Genomic DNA, 10,143 nt, shown 5'->3' with positions numbered 1-10,143 from the left:
TTCTCAGCACAAAACAGTGAGCTACCTGACTATCCACTAAATAATCAGGAATATCAAATGAATACCTTCCTCACAGAAGAGCTGACATCTTCAGCAGGATGAAAAATTGTAAATTTTTCATAATACCCCCTGCTTCCAGGAGGATTTGCTCACATCTAGCTCCACTCTGCTGCCCTTCACAGAGCTGAAAAACCCAAAAGAATGGTCAACAAGGCCAAAAAACCAAGAGCTCTAGAGGAAAAGATGCTCATGTGGAGCAGCTGCGCCAGGCTGCCATATGTTTGCCTTCCTAGTCAGCACTCACCATTCCCATGATGATATCAGAGATCATCTGGATTGAAGAAAATTAGTATCTGTTGTTAATTAACACCATGGAGGCCTGGTAGAGTGCTGAGTGCATCTCTGGCAGTACACAATACTGGTCAAAACATTAGATTTACTCAAGCTCACAAAACCAAAATAGCACTTACTTTGAGCAAACTTTTAAGAGGATTCAAATGAAATGAAAACTTATCAAAAAAAAAAGGAGAAAAAAAAAAAAAAAAAAAAAAAAAAAAAAGAAATCCAGAAAGCACTTGCCTGTAGTCCAAAAGGAAAGGAAAATCCCAACCAGATCCAATCACAGCAGAAGTGCAGTTTAATCATAATTTGATGTGTAATACTTTTATTAGCATCATTTGGAAAAGAACGATTTCAGTTTAGGGACTGAAATGCTTTATTTTCCTCATTAAAAAAAAAATATGTCTGTCATTAAAAAGTGTTTTATCAAAACTGGTTTTTGGACTAACCTACTCTAGCTGAGCAGTCCATCATGAATCCTTCCTTTAAACAAAAAATAAAATCAAAACAAAAAACCCAAACCAAACCCAGAAGATCCAATCAACCAAAAATAAACAACAAAAATATTAGTACCTAATTTTGGGTGTCTGGTTAGAGTGACAGGTACTTTCAAAAGCTACAGACCATCCCTCAGATGGGGGAGAAATCCCAAACAAGGAACACCAACCCCCCAGGTCAGAAATATCTGAATGGTCTCATGTCGCAGACATCCTTTTCACTAAAATCCTTTCTTTAGGATTTTTTCCTTCTGGGAAGCTGAGGCCCCAGAAAAAAAAAGCTAAACAATAATTATCTGCTGCTGTGGAATGCAACAGGGTGATCCGAGATTGGTCTGGTGTGGATGTTTTGGTTCAGTGACCAGTCACAGCAGAGCTGGCTCTCGCAGTTTGTCAAGGCCAGCTCGTGTGTTATCATTCTTTACCTTTTCTTTCTTAGCTTAGCAGCTTCTGGAAATCTCTCCTTCCTTTTCTTTTTATTATAGTTATAACAGATGTATATATCATAGAATAATAAATCAAGCCTTCTGATCATGGAGTCAAGGATCTCGTCTCTTCCTTCACCCAAGAACCCTTGTGACCACCATCACAGTCTCAGGGAGCTGCTGGTCTGCCTGATGATTTCTGGTGGTGGCTGGAACAGGTAAAATGTGCCTGCAAAGAGGCAGCAACTCTTCCATATAATTTATTATTCAAGTGTAAAAGTTTAATGTACCTATTTGAACAATTCAAGTGTGCTCTCTGGAGCAAAATTTTCTTTTTGCCTCTCAAAACACAATGCCTCATGAATCACTAAGTGCTACAGCCAGGACCCAAACATGCATGTAATTGCAAGTTGCTTGTTGCTCTGTACACACCCAGGAGCAAGAAATAGCTTTATTATTACAATAGACACAATTAAAGAAAGAGAAAATCAGGAATCTCACACAAAATTCACTGGGCTTCTGTGACAAATCTGCTCACAGCTGGAAGCCTAATATATTTAAGGGTGGCTGATTTTTAATACAATTTTTATAAGAATTTTTAGTGCTGCTGTAAAAGCCTGTGGCACAAATCATGATTGGAACAAGCAGACCTTCCCTTCAGAAAGAACTGAGCTGACTGTGCTGCAGTTTACTTCATTTCATGTTTCGGGTGTTTATATCTCTGCAGTTTAACTGATGGTTGTACTAAGCTGTTGCCCAGTCACTTTCAGCACCAGGAGAGGAAAGGGGAATTAATTTCACTGTTCCCTTCAGTTATTAAGACTTTGGAGTACTCATGACCCAGGGTCTCTAACTCACTGGATGGATTTAAATTACTGTTCCGTGAAGGATTTGCTTCCTTTGGCTCTAACTGTGAGCATACAGCCTAACCTGTGAAAAAGAAGGTAATGCTTTGTTGTAGTAATAAGCAGACAGGACTCAGTTTCTTCATGCAGAAACGCCAATCTTTAATGTTACAGCCATTTTTATACAGTTTTCAAGACCTTGGGTATAACTCTGATTCATAACTTTCTTGCCACTCAATTAATTGGTTAGAAAATGCTTGTGTCCATGCTAATATTCTCTCTTTCTCCAGGTGTTTACATGTTTTCTTTGTGGATTCTCATAGGACTGACTCCTTGTTTTTGCAGGTGCAAACAGTTCTCTTACCAGAGTTGTTGTGCTAACTGCTTCTCATTCCTCTGATTCCTTCTTATAGGAACTTACAGGCTAGCTGGTAATTCAGCAGAGCAAGGCCTGATTTTGTAAGGCCTTTCTTTTATAAGATATTACCTGTATGCCACAACACTTGGCTTTGAAAAGAATGACACCACTAAACTTGTCATCTGCTGATATTAACAGTTGATTTTTCACTGCTCTTCTGCTGCTGCACAAACCACAATGGCAACTGCATCTAGCAGTGTTATTTAACTCTGCTTTACTATTTCACTAGTTGGATCCATTTGAGACGGCACAGGTTCAAAAGACTGCATCTTGCCAAATACTGAGAACTGTATTCCCTGTTCTCAAAAATTACTATTGGTAGCAGAGTTGCCCAAGAAGTCTTCCTCTCTCCACTGAAAAGTCACATTTTGTCACAGGTAATCTTTTTTGTTAAATTAATCATTTAATCAAAACACCCATGCCAACTTCTTAGGACCAAGACAGAAGAAAATTTTGGCAGGGGGAAGAGGGAAAAAACCATACAGACACAAAAGGACAAAGCAGAATTTTTACTACAGTTTCAAAGTAGTTTCTGCTTGAAGAGAAAGAGAGAAGAGCTTTAATGTTCATGCCATTCACACAGCAGGCTGGCTCCAGCTGCCAGGCCTTATTTGTAGCAATACTCCAGAACAAATTGTTCAATTGATAGTTCTGTAAAGCCATCCAGAGAAATGTGGAAGTCAGGGAGGATGGTTCTTCCTTTCTCACATGTTCCCATCAGGAAGAAAGATTCTCAAAGACAAATTAGATGCTAGACACATCTCTGTAATGACAGCTTTACAGAGGTTACATGATGGTAAGTCATGCAAAACAGTGAAATGAAAAGACAAAGGAAAAAATCCTGTTAACCATGAAAAACTGCAAAAACTACAAAAAGTCAGGAGTATAAGCTGACCTGTATTGTTACATATGTACAACTTAAACATTTAAATCCCATTCTGACATTAAGAACTATAATGTCTTAAAACTGTAATGTCTTAAAAAGTATTATTTTCCTTTAAAATAAACCAGTCTTTTTTCATCACTGTTATCTAACCGTCCGAGGTTCACATTTCTTCAGCAACTATAGTAAAAGCACTCTCCTAAACCATCAATCAGATTCATGTAAAAACCAGCATGACAAAGATATGGGGTCTTAGGAAAATAAAACATTCTGTTTGAAATATTTAGCATCACTCTGCTACTCAAAAGACACAGGTTTGATTTATGCTGGCAAATTAAACACTGCCAAGGAACATTCCCAGGTGCTGGAGTGCCATCAACTACACCATTAAATTGTAATCATGATCCACAGCACCATTTTGGCCATGGCCAACTGTCAGTGAGCCAAGAAATGGCAGAGCACAACTCAGGAATCACCACAGTGCAGGGGGCAGCCCACAAAGCAGCCCAGATGTGGTCACTCCATTGGCACAGTCAGGGAGCTGAGGAAGAAGAGGCTGTGTCAGGCAAGTGGGTCTCAGTGCCACAGAAGGGCTCTGAGCATGTTTAGTTTACAAACATTGCTTCAATGACATGGGAAGCAAGATGATGCACTTCAAAATTATTCTAAGGTTTGATACTACCCTTTAGGAGAGTCATGCAAGTTGACAAAGTTAAATGGCATTTAGTTTATGTGTTGTAATTTGGCAAAAAGCAGCCTAAGCTTTCCAAATAACAGTTCAGCACTCTTCTGCTACTCCAGAGACAGTCCTTGGTTATATTCTCACCCATTTCAAATAGCACCAGCATTGGTTTATCCTCATTACAAGTAAACAACTGCAGTTCTTCACAGAAGTGTTGATTGCAGAGGTTCTTGGAGTACGTTATTTCCAGATATACAGAAATAAAATGTTTATATCCTACTACTTGTGCAATATGTAACAATGTATCATGAAAGCTCCCTTCTCCATTCCACAGCAATGGGGAATCCACAGCTTTTTGCTGATGTGTGAAGGAATAGTGCATAAGAGGAGCGAGTTTAACAGTGCAGGGCTGGCTACTGAAGCTTGTCTGCTTTCACTTCCTTAATACTTCAATTTCAGGGTTGTCTACTCAAGATCTGAGCTACTCTGACCAGTCCCTGCACGATAAACTCAGGGTGAGGGAAGGAAACAAGCATAACATAACACCAAACATTCTCCTGGACTGTATCCTTTAGTAACATTCCCCACGAGGTCACCAGCTCCTTAAAGCCAGTGAGTTGTGAACAGTATATCCATGAACTGCATGTTACAGGAAAACAGCCTGTAATCCCCCTATTAATCCTTGGCATCAGGGCACACACAGTGTAATTACAGACTGCAGCAGAATCATTTGAAAACTTTATTCCACAGGGCCATAATTAGATCCTGGCTGTAATCCTTTAATTGCCAATATCATCTAATGCATTACAGACATAGCACACAACCACACGAGCAAATGGGCTGAGAAGTTGTGCAAGAGCCACAGCAACAGCAGAGCCAGGGATGCAGGCTGTTAAACAAGGAACAATTCATAAACACCACAATATACAGCCTAGAAACACCAGGATTTCTACTCTCACTCTGCAGATTTGTTGCATTTGCATCAGTAGTTGGTGTCCAAAAGCAGCTGACTAGAAACACAAGTCACAACTATTGAAAAAAAATCTGTCAGAAATTGCCACTTATGTCACTCAACCACCAAGGAAAGGGCAGAAATAGATTTGTAGCAATTCTTTGGAAGAAGTTATGAGGACTTACACTGCAGTAGATGCTGACTCAGTCCAAAAGGGAGTGAAACCACACAGACCACACACCCCAGACAGCACACACCCAGCTGTCAGTTCTGTGCTCCTCTGTGCTCCAGGGAGGTGCCCACCACCTCAGCAACACATCTTTAATTGCGTTTTAACTAATTCTTATTGCAACTAACCCAACTACATCCCTGCTGCAGATTATCAGCAGCAATAGAATTACAAGCAATATAGGCTTACATTAAAAATATATTTCTCCTTCATACCACCTGTCAAAGGCAGTGAACAATTTTCCCTTTGTAGAAGTGGCTGCAACTCCTGTCATTACCTCACAGGGCTGGAAAAAACAAAAGCACAGCAAACTGCTGAAAAATTGCTTGAGAGGAACACAGCCTCCCAGTTAAACCATTACACTCCTTTATTTACTGATAGAACACATATAACACTTCTTTAAGTGCATCACAAACTCAAGATATATGGAGGCAATCATTCTCATAAATACCCTCTATTTACTGACTTTTCAAATCCACATCCACTCACTTTGTTTCCTATGCAGAGAAACACTTCCCCTGACTGGCAGCTCTGTTACTTCCTTGCCTGCATTAAACTGGAAGATAAATTGAAAAGGAGGGGGGAAATTCCTTAGTGATTTTCCATACATTCATTAATAACACAAGATACATTTCCCATTGTTGTTGGGAAATGTAAAGTCTTTCATTTTAGAATAGTCTAAGCAAGTGGGGAGATGTAACAGGTTCCTGGAATAAGAAGGCAGCACCCACCCTCCAAACTAGGCCTAAGTAAGAAACAATTACTACTAACAAAACTTTATTATATTCACCAGCTGAACTCAAGAGTATTTAAAGGGAAATATCACTAGAAAAGCAGGAGAGGTGAGAGGAAATTTGTTTATTTACAGGTACTTAGATGGACCCCATGCCTCTCCCCAGTATGACAGGGAGTAATAAATTACTTTTATTGTAATATATTGCTAAAAATACAAAATCTCATTTAAACCCCTAAAAGAGTTACCAAATTTTCCTTCTTCTTCCCAATTTCACTCAATGGAAAGTTGAAAAATAATCCAAATGTCCTGATTTAGTTTGTCCTCTACCTCAGCAATAGCTGAAGGCAGCAGATGGGTTCTCAGGCTCCTCCAGAGCCTTTCACCTGCCCAGCAGGAGAGAGCTGCAAGGCACAAATGCCACTTCTACAAGCACTGACTGCTTAGAGGGGACAAAACCTCCTTCCTGAACAATGTGACAAGTGCTGGCACAGCTGAGAAAGCTGCTGAGAGCTCTGTGCTGTGAGATCCCACTATGGCAGCTCCGTGTGTCCCCAGGCACAGGGGAACAGCTGTGCCAGCTCACCCTCACCTTGCACCAGAAAGAGCTGCAGCTCACAGGAATTCATCTTCCTAAAAACAGGCAGGAAGTGTAACAGTTGGCACAGGGAGAGCCAAACTGTGAACACACAAGCAGGACCACACAGGCTGTTCATTTAAACATCATCAAGGTAAAAGTTCTCAGGTTGTTTGGAAGCCAAAGCAGTAGAGCAGCATCCTTCAGCATTCTTCTTGGGTGTCGTGCAGGGAAGTGAAGCAGCTCCTCCTCAGCTCACTCAGCCACACTGCCTCAGTGTGCTCCACCAACAGTGCCCAGAGACCAAAATCAGGGTGGGTTCTTTTTATTTTTCCTCAGACTTTGAGCCTTTAAGAATTAAATGCAGCATTTGTGCATCGTATCATAGAATTTTATTAACTGCATGGAAAAAGCACTGCCAAAGGATGAATGAACCAACTGCTTTTAGATGCATACATGCCAGGATGAGATGATTTGTCTTCAGAATGTAATTATACTACTTTTAAAGCCCAACTGACCATGTCAGACATCTGCCCCTAAGGATTTGTCACTTATGCCAGAGCACACACTGGGTGCTAAGGTATTGTCTAAGAGGCAGTCCCCAGGAAAAGGTCAGGAAAAAGGACACAGGAATGAAGCCACCTGCCTGAGGTGGTGCAGCATGGGCAAAACTGACATGGCAACTGGCTCTAATAAATGCAAAATACAGAACTGTATCAATATCAATACAAGATCAATAATGCCAAAGAGAAATCTTTTCCATTGACTTTGGATCAGGCCCTGGATATTGACAGAGGAATCACCAGAGGTGAAACATCAAGAACAAAAGTGACCACAAAAGCAAGACATAAGTACATACCCTTTTGATTCTTTCTTCCATCACATAGGTTTAGCCTGCAGAAAAGCAACCTGAGAAGCTGGAAAGTTACAAACACTGCCCTTCACAACTTTTTCTTTACCTTTTGCAAAAATGCTCTTGCTGGAGACCAGTATATGAAAGTGAGGAGAGTGGCTATTTCACAGTTTTACCTGAGCTTTCATCTTCTGTAACTATCTGAAGGTACCACATAGAATTTCTTAATATCAAGCAACACACTTTCCAATTAGGCTGGAGGGTGCATATCTCTGCTCACCAGTATCCCTGGTGGTTTTTAATAAGGTTTTTGCTTGCTCCATCTCCAACACTTGTTTGACACAACAGCAATTTTTCCAGATGAGAGAAAACCCAGCAATCATAAAGAATGAATTATTTACAGAAAGATCAGTACTCCAGTACATGTCAAGACTTCACTAATTGTAGTTAATTGAAAATACCACACTGAACACATGCACAGTGCTCTCCAGGTTCATAAAAGCTTAAAGTGTTTTTAAATACTACTGAAAAAAAGGAGAAAGGCTCAGAAGATTGATAGCAGGAAGCAACACCTTCCAGTTCTAGAGCACTGACTCAAATCAAAGTTAATCAAAGGTAGAACACATCATCTGCTAACTGGCTGAGGGGGGCAGGTAATCCCTTTTTTTAATCACAAATCTTCAACAAAGCCATAATCCCCAATTACAGCTATGCAGATCAGTCTGAACTTCTTGCTGCAGTTTAGCTTACCTGAGCTCTGTCTCCATGCAGGCCCTCCACCTGAGCCATGCTGATCTCGATCTTTGAAGAGCATTTTTAAAAGACATTCAAGGCACGCTACAAACCAATTAAAAACTCAAAGAAACAAACAAACCAGAGGACCCAACCTAACAAGACTAATTTAGAAAACAGCAGCAAAACTCAAGACCAATTTAGGTCCCAGGTTCATTGTTCTATTCATAAACTTGGAGTTTCCACAAGCATGGTGAAGCACTCTAACAGATCACTGTGTTCAGGAAAACAGGGGTGGGGTGAAGTTGCCTGCAAGGTTAACACTTCAAATGACCTCACAGAAGTGTCCTGTGATCACCAGGGTCAAAGCAGGATCACAACCACTTCAACAACAGCTGTAAGAGCAGCAAATTTTTATCCTCACCAAGCTCCAGAAATGTATTATGTTTAGAGAGAGCACTCCTTAGGAAACCACGCTGGAGTGTAAGTGCCTGGAACTGGACTAGGTACCTGCTGGCCCTTCTTGTTTATGAGTCTTGGGTTCAATTCCTTCCTCTGTCCAAAAGAATTCAAAGCCAAAGTGCTCCTTCTTAGGTTAGCACCCAAAACACAAGGTGAGGGGATCATTTTCAGTGTCACTGTGGCTTTTCATTAACTATTTGCAACAAATCCATAAAATGTAACTGAAAAGGCTGAATCTCAAATTATCCCAACAGCAGGAAAAGAGAAGGGATTAATAACTCACATTTGCATTGGTCCCCTGACTAATCTCACCTTGGATTTTTTTTCAGCCCAATGACTGTTATACAGGGTCTGTAGTGTGGCAGGTAGTTCAGCCTTCCAAAAACTTGAAGAACAGGGAAATTCAGCTTCAGATCACTTAAACATCCTGAACATTCTTACTATGTGTTTTCATGAAGAGCAAACATGAGCACATTTCCTGGATTTATTTTCAATGCAAGTCTTGCTCACTTTCTGAAAACTTTTTTTTCCCTCCAAGACAAAATGTGTGCCCATGTCTTGTGTCAGAAGTTTTTATAAAAAATTACCTGCCTCCTGCAAATTTCAAGATGCCTTAATGATGCCTAGAGCTGTTTGCAAGCCACATGTAACTTCCCATGCTACTTGCCCAGCATTCCCTATTTTGTAGCACCACGTGAGTGTGCTGGTGCCTCAGCAGCCACTTTCTCAGTGCATGGAATGTGTAACTCTTCCTCTGAAGCCTGACTTCAGCCATGCTGTGCTCATGGCTCTGGATTCTGCTGTACAGGCCAAAATCCTAAGTAGGCAGCAGTGCACTGACAAACTTGAAATGCAGATTTAAACACAGACAAGATGATGTGACACTGGAACAAGCTGAAACAGTACACATTGTAATAGAATATCCATTTCTTTCTCAGTGAGAGGATAGAGCAAATTATGCTTCAATGTTCTTCCCCTGAGCGCTGAGCTTTAAGTTCAAAAGCATTCAGAAGCAGCTTTGAGTCCTGCAGTCTCATTCTGCCTAATTTCTAACTTATGCTGAAGAAATAATTGCTTGGCCTCAATCCCTCCATGCATGCTAAAATCAAATTGATTTGTCTTACAAAATTCTTATTGGGCTACACAAACTGCATAAAACCTCTGCTGACAGAGACAGGATAAATATCAGCAAGGACAGGGCAAGCAGGATCTCCTACTCTAATAGATTTAAACCACAGAAGAACAAAAGCTCTGTCCATAACACAAGAACATGTACCCATAACAGAATAGTTAAGCCCAGGAACAGCTTGCCCAGGTTTTCAGGATCCTCCACTCACAGAAACTTGACTGGCCCTAAGCAAACAGAGAGGATTTTGAAGTGAGCCCTGCACTAAACAGGAGTCTGGACCAGAAATCTCCAGAGGTCCCTTCACATTCAGGGTATGTGATCCCACATAGACTGATACACAAATGCAAAGCCAACCCCATGAGATGAAGTGGGGGAGTAAATCAGGAC

The sequence above is a fragment of the Camarhynchus parvulus genome, chromosome 2 (assembly GCF_901933205.1).
Source record: "Camarhynchus parvulus chromosome 2, STF_HiC, whole genome shotgun sequence".
NCBI lineage: Eukaryota > Metazoa > Chordata > Aves > Passeriformes > Thraupidae > Camarhynchus > Camarhynchus parvulus.
Note: the sequence above shows the minus strand (reverse complement) of the source record.